Genomic DNA, 12,213 nt, shown 5'->3' with positions numbered 1-12,213 from the left:
TAGCTGTCCAATTTTCCCAACAACATTTATTGAAGACTGTGTTTGTTCCACTGTATGTTTTCCCCCTGCTTTATCGAATATTATTTGACCATAGAGTGTGGGTCAATATCTGTGTTCTGTACTCTGTTCCACAGGTCTATGTGTCTGTTTTTGTGCCAGTACCATGCTGTCTTGGTGATTACAGCTTTGAAGTAAAGCTTGAAACCAAGCAACTTGATGCCCCCAGTTTTGTTATTCTTTTTCAACATTTCGTTAGCAATCCGGGGCCTCTTCTCATTCCATACAAATTTTAGGATTGTTTGTTTCAACACTTTTTGAAAAATGCTCGTGGAATTTTCATCAGGATGGCATTGAAAGTATAGATTGGTCTGGGCACTATAGACATTTTAACAATGTTTATTCTTCTGATCCAAGAGCATGGAATGATTTTCCATCTTTTTGTGTCTTCTTCAACTTCTTTCGTGTGTGTTCTGTAATTTCTCAAGTACAGACCATTTACTTCTTTGCTTAGTTTTATTCCCAGGCATTTTATGGCTCTTATTGCTTTAGCAAATGGAACTGATTCTCTAATTTTCCTTTCTATATTTTCATTGTTAGTGTATAAGAAGGCAACTGAATTCTGTACATTGATTTGTATCCTGCCACATTACTGAATTGCTGTATGAGTTCTAGTAATTTAGGGGTGGAGTCTTTTGAGTTTTCCATATAAAGTATTATGTCATCTGCGAAGAGAGAGTGTTTGACTTCTTTTTTGTCAATTTGAGTATATTTTATTTGTTGCTGTTGTTATCTGATTGCTGTTGCTAGGTCTTCTAGTGCTGTGTTGAACAACATTGGCAAGAACAGGAATCCTGCGTTCCTGATCTCAAAAGGGAAGGCTGTCAGCTTTTTTTCACTGAGAATGATATTCACTGTGTTTTTTTTTCATAGATAGATTTTATGATGTTGAGGAATGCTCCCTGTATCCTTATTCTCTGAAGCATTTTAATCAGGAATGGATACTGTATCTTGTCAAATGCTTTTTCTGCATCAGTTGAGGGGACTATGTGGTTCTTCTCTCTTCTCGTATTGATTTGTTCTATTGCATTGATTGATTTGTGAATGTTGGACCATGCTTTCATCCAGGGATATATCCCACTGGTCATAGTGGATAATCTTTTTAATGTGCTGCTGTATCCTCTTTGCTAGGATCTTAATCAAGATTTGAGCAGAGATAAATGAGATAGATACTAGAGATACAATAGAATATATCAATGCAACTAGAAGCTGGTTCTTTGAAAGAATCAATAAGATCGATAAACCACTGGCCAAACTAATCCAAAAGAAAAAGAGAGAGGACCCAAATTAATAAGGTTGTGAATGAAAGGGGAGAGATCACGACTAACACCAAGGAAATAGAAACAATCATCAGAAATTATTATCAACAATTGTTTGCCAATAAGTTAAGCAACCTAAAAGAAAATGGATACATTCCTGGAAACCTATAAACTTCCAACACTGAAACAGGAAGAAACTGACAACCTGAATAGACCAATATCTAGTAATGAGATTTTAGCAGTGATCAAAAACCTCCCAAAAAATAAGAGCCAAGGACCTGACAGATTCTCTGGGGTGTTCTACCAAACATTCAAAGGGGAAATAATACCTGTTCTCCTGAAGGTGTTTCAAAAAAAATAGAAAAGAAGGAAAAGAAGGAAATTCCCAGACTCTTTCTATGAAGCCAGCATCACTTTGATCCCAAAACCAGGCAAAGACCAATCAAAAAGGAGAATTTCAGACAAATATCCCTGATGAATATGGCCAAAATTCTGAACACCAATAGTTCTTATATGTGGTTTTAATTCTTTAATCTCACTGCACTTCTCTTAGATAACCAGGGTTTGGGAATAGATGATTTTAGTAAACTCATTTTTTAAAATCTCAGTGACAGTCAGGCTTTGTTCTTCACAAGCTGAGTTTTTCTGTTTTATGCCTTCTCTCCCACACAGAACTCTTCTTCCACCTTTTCTGCTTATTCACTTCAACTTGGTAAATGTGAAGCTGCTCAAATGCAGTTTTCTTGGTTGTCTTGTCAAGCCTGATGTTTCCTTTAGAGAGAGAGTGTGTGTGTGTGTGTGGTGTTTTCTTAATTTATTATTTTTAGTGGCATTTCTTCTGTTTTGCTTTGCTTATACTAATCAGAAATATATCTTCCAAAGTAGCAGGACCAGGTGTGAGGGGTAAGTGTGAGCTGACTTTGGAAATATATAAATATATTAGAAATACATATAGAAAATAAGTTAGAAATATATTTCTAGGTAAGTTTTTTTTACAAGAACTAGTATAACTAGTTTTCTACAGCTGACACTGTTCTAAATTTATTATGAATATTAAGTAAGTTAATGCTTATCAGAACTCTGTGAAGCTGATATCATTAGTGCCATTATAATAACTGGTAAGACAATGGCAGGGTAATCATCCTGCCCATGTAATTAGCCAGTGACAGAACCGAGAAATGAAACAAGGCAATTATTAGAGTCTATAGCTATGCTCTTAACCATTATTTAATGCCTATAATACCTTATAGTGCATTAATCTTCTTTATTCCATGAGGCCCACATTGTGTAGCTTTCTCTGAGCCCTAAATCATTCTCTAAGACATTATAGTGCAGAGAACTTTTATTTATTTAATGAGGCCCACTTCGAGTAGCTCTACCTGAGCCATTAACCCTCTTCTAGCTGACCTCCTAAGGCTTTATGATAAAACACTGGAAAACTATGAACTTATATTGATTTTAGCTAGTATTCTGGCTCTTCTACCAACAACCTGTGTGATGTTTAACAAGTCATTTTAGCTCTTTAAGCCTCAGTTTCCTCATATATAAAATACTTACATTGCTAGTTTGTCATAAAGATTCAGTGAGGTCATGTCTGATCCAGTATAGGTCTTTAATGTTTATTTTTCCCCCTATGTGACATTTAACTTGTGCAGAGCAGGGGAGAGGGAATATAGATGCCCAAACCTAATCCCAGACCAAGTAAATCAGCATTTCTGGAGGTAGGAGCCCAAACACAAATGCTTTTAAAAACCCTTAGATTAAGCTAATGGACATACAGGCTTGAGCACTATAACCTTACTATATGTGTGAGACATTAATTTCAGTAGCCTGTCATTTTCTTATGGCTAAGATACTGAATCCACATTTGTGTTTTTTCCTAGGTGCATCAGTTTTAAAATCCCTGCTTTTTACTTTTGGTTGTTGTAGTTTGGAGAGAATGATGTTGAAGTGTGAATGGTGGCTGTGTTGGGATCTTAGATGACAGGGGCTATTGCCACCAAAGACAGACCATATGTGTCTTCACCTGTGCCTAGTTCAAATCTTAGTTTCCACCATCAAGTTCCTGTCAAAACCACATCACAACACAACTTTTTAGTTCAACATAAAACACTGTGAGCTTAGTTGGTAGTTGTAAGATATTTGCATTACTTTCTGAGAGAGGAGAAGGCTGAGAGTCAAAGGGAGGTGACTTATCAAAACCACACAAGGAGGAAACAGCAGAGCTGGAATTTGAACTCTGTTGTATATAACTCTAAAACCTTTGTGTTATTTCCACTTATGGCACTGTACTTCTTCACCAAAAAATAAAAATAAATAAAAAACAAAAAAAAATATTTTAAAAAAACAACTTGAGAGAAGAGTTTCCTAGTTAAAAAGCATTTATTAAGCACCTAATATATGCCTCACTCTGGACTAGGAGATTTAGTTAATTTGTTTTTAAATGTTCATGACAATTGCATAAAGGAGGTCTTTTCATTGTCTTTCTTTAAGAGATGAATAAATTGAGTCTAGGAAGTTTCTTTCCAATCACAGCAATTTGCTTATCTATATGACTACTAGAAATTAATGTCCTAATCTGCTAAAGGCATAAACCAGTCAAGGGCTTAAAGATATTGCCAAGGACTAATCTCATCTTGTCTAATTTCACCTTCCAGTGGCTCAACATTGCCATTAGGATCCTTTATGTTTATTAACCAAAAAAAAAAAAAAAAAAGAAAAAAAAGGAGAGGAGTCAAGATGGTGGAGAAATAGCAGGCTGAAGCTACATCAGGTAACAGCAGGAGGTCAGCTAGATAACTTATCTAAACATTGCAAACACCTACAAATCCAATGGGAGATTGAAGAGAAGAAGAACAGCAATTCTAGAAACAGAAAATCAACCACGTTCTGAAAGGTAGGACTGGCGGAGAAGTGAATCCAAAGCGACAGGAAGATAGACCGCGGGGGGAGGGTCCAGTGCCCGGCAAGCGGCAGAGCAACTGGGATGTTTAAAAGTCTGTTCTGCTAAGGCACATCGCTCCAGAGGCTAAACCATGGTGAAGCCCACGCAGGGTCAGTGTGGCCCCAGGTCCCCAGGGTCACAGGAGGATCGGGGATGTCTGAGTGTTGCAGAGCTTGCAGGTATTAGAATGGGGAAGCCAGCTACAGAGACAGAGCCAAGGAGTGAGCTCTCAGCTCAGGGTTACCTTGAACCAGTCGCAGCCTGTGTGAGTTCGGAGTGTGGCCGGAGGCCAGGGAGACAGGAGTTATTGGGCCCTAACTCTGAGTGTGCACTGAGGAGTGGGGCCCTGAGCTCTCGGCTCCTCTGGGCAGGAGACTAGGAGGCTGCCATTTTCATTCCTGTTCTCTGGAACTCTATGGAAAGCGTTCAGGAAACAAAAGCTCCTGAAAGCGAACCTGAGCAGATTACTCAGCCTAGCCCCAGGTAAGGGCGGTGCAATTCTGCCTGGGGCAAAGAAACTTGAGAATCACTACAACAGGCACATCCCCCAGAAGATCAACAAGAAATCCAGCCAGGACGAAGTTCACCTACCAAGGAGTGCAGGTTCAATACCAAGGAGAACAGCGGAATTCCAGAGGAGGAAAAAGCAAAGCAGTGAACTCATGGCTTTCTCCCCATGATTCATTAGTCTTGCAGTTAATTTAATTTGTGTTTGTTTTTTCAATTTTTTTTCTTCTGCTAAATTTTTTTAACTTTTACCCTTTTCTTTTGTTAACGTTTTTTAACTAGTTTATCATATATATATATTTTTTCTTTTTTATATTTTTTCTTTCTTAATTTTCTTTTTTTAGTTGTTTCTTTTTTTTTCTGAACAAATTTTTATCCCCTTTCTCCCCCCATGATTTGGGGTCTCTTCTGATTTGGTTAAAGCGTATTTTCCTGGGGTCTTTGCCACCCTTTTAGTATTTTACTTGCTCCTTCATATACTCTTACCTGGACAAAATGACAAGAACAAGAGGCAGTACCGAAGGCTAGGGACTTAATCAATACAGACATTGTTAATATGTCAGATCTAGAGTTCAGAATGACAATTCTCAAGGTTCTAGCCAGGTTCGAAAAAGGCATGGAAGATATTAGAGAAACACTCTTGGGAGGTATAAAAGCCCTTTCTGGAGAAATAAAAGACCTAAATCTAACCAAGTTGAAATAAAAAAAAGTTATCAATGAGGTGCAATAAAAAATGGAGGCTCTCACTGTTAGGATAAATGAGGCAGAAGAAAGAATTAGTGATATAGAAGACCAAATGACAGAGAATAAAGAAGCTGAGAAAAAGAGGGACAAATAGCTACTGGACAACGAGGGAAGAATTCGAGAGATAAGTAACACCATAAGATGAAACAACATTAGAATAATTGGGATTCCAGAAGAAGAAAGAGAGAGGAGAGCAGAAGGTATATTGCAGAGGATTATTGGAGAGTATTTCCCTAATATGGCAAAGGGAATAGTCATCAAAATCCAGGAGGTGCAGAGAAACCCCCTCAAAATCAACAAGAATAGGTCCACACTCTGTCACCTAATAGTAAAATTTACAAGTCTTAGTGACAAAGAGAAAATACTGAAAGCAGTCTGGGAAAAGAAGTCTATAACATACAATGGTAAAAGTATTAGATTGGCAGCAGACTTATCCACAGAGACCTGGCAGGCCAGAAAGAACCAGCATGATATATTCAGAGCACTAAGCAAGAAAAACATGCGGCCAAGAATACTATATCCAGTTAGGCCATCATTGAAAATAGAAGGAGAGATAAAAAGCTTCAAGGACAAACAAAAACTGAAAGAATTTGCAAACACCAAACCACCTCTATGGGAAATATTGAAAGGGGTCCTCTAAGCAAAGAGAGAGCCTAGAAGTAATAGATCAGAAAGGAATAGAGACAGTATACAGTAACAGACACCTTACAGGCAATACATTGGCACTAAATTCATATCTCTCAATAGTTACCCAGAATGTTAATGGGCTAAATGCACTAATCAAAAGACACAGGATATCAGAATGAATAAAAAAAAAAACACCCATCTATATGTTGCCTACAAGAAACTCATTTCAGATTTAAAGTGATGGGATGGAAAACAATTTACCATGCTAATGGACATCAGAAGAAAGCCGGGGTGGCAATCCTTATATCAGATCAAATAGATTTTAAGCCGAAGACTATAATAAGAGATGAGGAAGGACATTATATCATACTCAAAGTATCTGTCCAACAATAAGATCTAACAATTTTAAATATCTATGCCCCTAACGTGGGAGCAGCCAACTATATAAACCAATTAATAACAAAATCAAAGAAACACATAAACGATAATACAATAATAGTATGGGACTTTAACACTCCCCTCACTGAACTGGACAGATCATTCAAGCAAAAGATCAACAAGGAAATAAAGGCCTTAAATGACACATTGGACCAGATGGACATCACAGATATATTCAGAACATTTCATCCCAAAGCAACAGAATACACATTCTTCTCTAGTGCACATGGAACATTCTCCAGAATAGATCACATCCTCGGTCCTAAATCAGGACTGAACCAGAATCAAAAGATTGAGATCATTCCCTACATATTTTCAGACAACAATGCTCTGAAGCTAGAACTTAATCACAAGAGGAAATTTGGAAAGAACACAAATACATGGAGACTAAACTGCAACCTTCTAAAGAATGAATGGGTCAAAGAGGAAATTAAACAAGAATTGAAAAAATTCATGGAAACAAATGATAAAGAAAACACAATGCTTCAAAATCCATGGGACACAGCAAAGGCAGTCCTGAGAGGAAAATATATAGCAGTACAAGCCTTTCTCAAGGAAAAAGAAAGGTTTCAAGTACACAACCTAACCCTACACCTAAAGGATATGGAGAAAGAACAAGAAAGAAACCCTAAACCCAGTAGGAGAAGAGAAATAATAAGGATCAGAGCAGAAATCAAAGAAATAGAAATCAAAAATAAAAAAAAATAGAACAAATCAATGAAACTAGGAGCTGGTTCTTTGAAAGAATTAATAAGATTGCTAATCCCCTGGCCAGACTTATCAAAAAGAAAAGAGAAAGGACCCAAATAAATAAAATCATGAATGAAAGAGGAGAGATCATGACTAACACCAAAGAAATACAAACAATTATAAGAACATATTATGAGCAACCCTACACAAACAAATGTGAAAATCTGGAAGAAATGGATGCACTCCTAGAGACATATAAACTACCACAACTGAACCAGGAAGAAATACAAAACCTGAACAGACCCATAACGAGTAAGGAGATTGAAACAGTCATCAAAAATCTCCAAACAAACAAAAGCCCAGGGCCAGATAGCTTCCAAGGAGAATTCTACCAAACATTTAAAGAACTAATGCCTATTCTCCTGAAACTCTTCCAAAAAATATAAATGGAAGGAAAACTTCCAAACTCATTTTATGAGGCCAGCATCACCTTGATCCCAAAACCAGACAAGGATCCCAACAAAAAAGAGACCTACAGACCAATATCCTTGATGAATACAGATGCGAAAATTCTCACCAAAATACTAGCCAACAGTATATTAAAATCCAACAGTATATTAAAAAGATTATTCACCACAACCAAGTGGGATTTATTCCAGGGCTGCAAGGTTGGTTCAACATCAAATAAATCAATGTGATACAATACATTGATAAAAGAAAGAACAAGAAACATATGATACTCTCAATAGATGCTGAAAAAGCATTTGACAAAGTACAGCATCCCTTCCTGGTCAAAACTCTTTAAAGTGTAGAGATAGAGGACACATAGCTCAATATTATCAAAGCCACATATGAAAAACGCACTGCAAATATTATTATCAATGGAGAAAAACTGAAAGCTTTTCTGATAAGGTCAGGAACATGGCAGGGATGTCCATTATCACCACTGCTATTCAATATAGTACTAGAAGTCCTAGCCTCAGAAATAAGACAAGAAAAGGAAATTAAAGGCATCCAAATTGGCAAAGAATAAGTCAAACTATCACTCTTTGCAGATGATATGATATTATATGTGGAAAATCCAAAAGACTCCACTCCAAAACTGCTAGAACTTATACAGGAATTCAGTAAAGTGTCAGGATATAAAGTCAATGCACATAAATCAGTTGCATTTTTCTACACCAACAACAAGACAGAAGAAAGAGAAATTAAGGATTCAATCCATTTACAATTGCACCCAAAACTATAAGATACCTAGGAATAAACCTAACCAAAGAGGCACAGAATCTATACTCAGAAAACTATAAAGTACTCATGAAAGAAATTGAGGAAGACACAAAGAAATGGAAAAATCTTTGCCCCTGGATTGGAAGAATGAGTATTGTGAAAATGTCTATGCTACCTAAAGAAATCTACACATTTAATGCAATCCCTATCACAATACCATCCATTTTTTTTTTTCCAAAGGAATGGAACAAATAATCCTAAAATTTATATGGAACCCGAAAAGACCTCGAATAGCCAAAGGAATATTGAAAAAGATAGCCACAGTTGGTGGCATCATAATTTCGGACTTCAAGATCTATTAAAAAGCCGTCATCATCAAGACAGCATGGTACTGGCACAAAAACAGACACATAGATCAATGGAACAGAATAGAGAGCCCAGAAATAGACCCTCAACTCTAGAGTCAACTAATCTTTGACAAAGCAGGAAAGAATTTCCAATGGAAAAAACACAGCCTCTTCAATAAATGGTGTTGGGAAAACTGGACAGCCACATGCAGAAAAATTAAATTTGACCATTTCCTTACACCACACATGAAAATAGACTCAAAATGGATGAAGGACCTCAATGTGAGAAAGGAATCCATCAAAATCCTTAAGGAGAACACAGGCTGCTGTGGACTTTTTATAGAACTTTCTCCAGAACTGACCACATACTGGGTCACAAATCAGATCTCAAGAAATAACAAAAGCTTGAGATTATTTCCTGTGTGTTATCAGACCACAATGCTTTGAAACTGGAACTCAGTCACAAGAAAAAAAAATTGATGTAACTGAAGCACTTGGATGTTAAAGAACAAGCTGTTAAAGAATGATGAGTCAACCAGGGAATTAAAGAATAACAAACAATTCATGGAAACCACTGAGGAAACACATCAATCCAAAACCTATGGAATATTGCAAAGGTGGCCCTAAAGTGTAAATACATAGCCATCCAAGTCTCTCTCAATAAAGTAGAAATTCCCAAATGCACAAGCTAACCTTACACATAAATTAGCTCAAGAAATAACAGCAAATAAAACCTAAATCAAGAAGGAGAAGAGAAACAGTAAAGATTAGAGCAGAGAACAATGAAATAGAAACCAGAAAAACAGTAAAACAGATCAACCTAACTAGAAACTGGTTCTTTGGAAGAATTAAAAAATCAATAAATATCTAGCTAGACTCAGCCAAAAGAAAAAGACCCAGATTAATAAAAATAATGAATGAAAGTGGAGAGATCATGACTAACACCAAGAAAATAGAAACAATTATTAGAACTTATTACCAGCAGCTATATGCAAATATATGCAGCCTGGAAGAAATGGATGCCTTCCTGTAAACATATAAACTGCAAAGACTGAAACAGGAAGGAATAGACAATCTAAATAGACTAATAACCAGTAACAAAATAGAAGCACTAATCAAAAACTTCCCCCAAACTAGAGTCCAGAGCCAAATGGCTTCCCAGGGGAATTCTACCAACCTTTTAAGGAAGAAATAATACCTATTCTACTGAAGCTCTTTCAAGAAATAGAAACAAAAGTAAATGTTCCAAACTCATTCTATGAGGTCACCATTACCCTGGTCCCAAAACCAGGAAAAGACCCCATCAAAAAGGAGAATTACAGACCAATATACCTGATGAACATGGATGCCAAAATACTCACTAAGGTCCTAGTCAATAGGATCCAACAGTACATTAGGAGAATTATCCATCATGGCCAGTTAAGATTTTTTCCTGGAATGCAAGCGTTATTCAACATTTGCAAATCAATCAACGTGATAGAACACATTACAAAAGGAAAGACAAGAACCATATGGTCTTCTCAATTAATGCAGAAAAATCATTTGACAAAATGCAGCATCCTATCCTGTTTAAAACTCTTCAGACTGGAAGGATAGAGGGAAAATTCCTCAATATCATAAAAATAAATTTTTAAATGAGGCATTACATACATAAAAAAGTGCACAAAGCACAGCTTAAAAACTGCTCACAAAGTGAACACATGCATGTAATCAGCAGCTGTTTCAAGAAACAGGGAATTACAAGCATCCTAGAAGCAGTACCATGTTGAATAAAAGTGGTGAGAGTGAACATCCTTGTCTTGTTCCTTACACTATGGAGAAAGCTCTGTTTTTCCCCATTGAGGATGATATTAGCTGTCAGATTTTCACATATGACATTTATTATGTTGAGGCATGTTCCATGTAAAGCTATTTGTGTGTCTATTGAAATGATCATGTAGTTTTTTTAATATTTTTTATTTTTTTATAATTTTTTATTTTTTATAAACATATATTTTTATCCCCAGGGGTACAGGTCTGTGAATCACCAGGTTTACACACTTTACAGCACTCACGAAAGCACATACCCTCCCCAATGTCCATAATCCAACCCCCTTCTCTCAAACCCCCTCCCCCCAGGAACCCTCACTTTGTTTTGTGAAATTAAGAGTCACTTATGGTTTGTCTCCCTCCCAATACGATCTTGTTTCATTTATTCTTCTCCTACTCACTTAAGCCCCCATGTTGCATCACCACTTCCTCATATCAGGGAGATCATATGATAGTTGTTCTTCTCTGCTTGACTTATTTCGCTAAGCATGATATGCTCTAGTTCCATCCATGTTGTCGCAAATGGCAAGATTTCATTTCTTTTGATGGCTGCATAGTATTCCATTTTGTATATATACCACATCTTCTTGATCCATTCATCTCTTGATGGACATCTAGGTTCTTTCCATAGTTTGGCTATCGTGGACATTGCTGCTATAAACATTCGGGAGCACGTGCCCCTTTGGATCACTATGATTGTATCTTTACGGTAAATACCCAATAGTGCAATTGCTGGGTCATAGGGCAGTTCTATTTTCAACATTTTGAGGAACCTCCATGCTGTTTTCCAGAGTGGCTACACCAGCTTGCATTCCCACCAACAGAGTAGGAGGGTTCCCCTTTCTCCGCATCCTCGCCAGCATCTGTCATTTCCTGACTTGTTGATTGTAGCCATTCTGACTGGTGTGAGGTGATATCTCATTGTGGTTTTGATTTGTATTTCCCTGATGCCAAGTGATATGGAGCACTTTTTCATGTGTCTGTTGGCCATCTGGATGTCTTCTTTGCAGAAATGTCTGTTCATGTCCTCTGCCCATTTCTTGATTGGATTCTTTGTTCTTTGGGTGTTGAGTTTGCTAAGTTCGTTATAGATTCTGGACACTAGTCCTTTATCTGATATGTCGTTTGCAAATATCTTCTCCCATTCTGTCAGTTGTCTTTTGATTTTGTTAACTGTTTCCTTTGCTGTGCAAAAGCTTTTGATCTTGATGAAATCCCAATAGTTCATTTTTGCCCTTGCTTCCCTTGCCTTTTGCATTGTTCCTAGGAAGATGTTGCTGCAGTTGAGGTCGAAGAGGTTGCTGCCTGTGTTCTCCTCAAGGATTTTGATGGATTCCTTTCGCACATTGAGGTCGTTCATCCATTTTGAGTCTATTTTTGTGTGTGGTGTAAGGAAATGGACCAATTTCATTTTTCTGCATGTGGCTGTCCAGTTTTCCCAGCACCATTTATTGAAGAGGCTGTCTTTTTTCCACTGGACATTCTTTCCTGCTTTGTCGAAGATTAGTTGACTCTAGAGTTGAGGGTCTATTTCTGGGCTCTCTATTCTGTTCCATTGATCTAT

This window comes from Mustela putorius, unplaced genomic scaffold, assembly GCF_011764305.1.
Source record: "Mustela putorius furo isolate JIRA1106 unplaced genomic scaffold, ASM1176430v1.1 tig00003985_pilon_pilon_pilon, whole genome shotgun sequence".
Taxonomy (NCBI): domain Eukaryota; kingdom Metazoa; phylum Chordata; class Mammalia; order Carnivora; family Mustelidae; genus Mustela; species Mustela putorius.
This window is presented reverse-complemented; position numbering follows the sequence as displayed.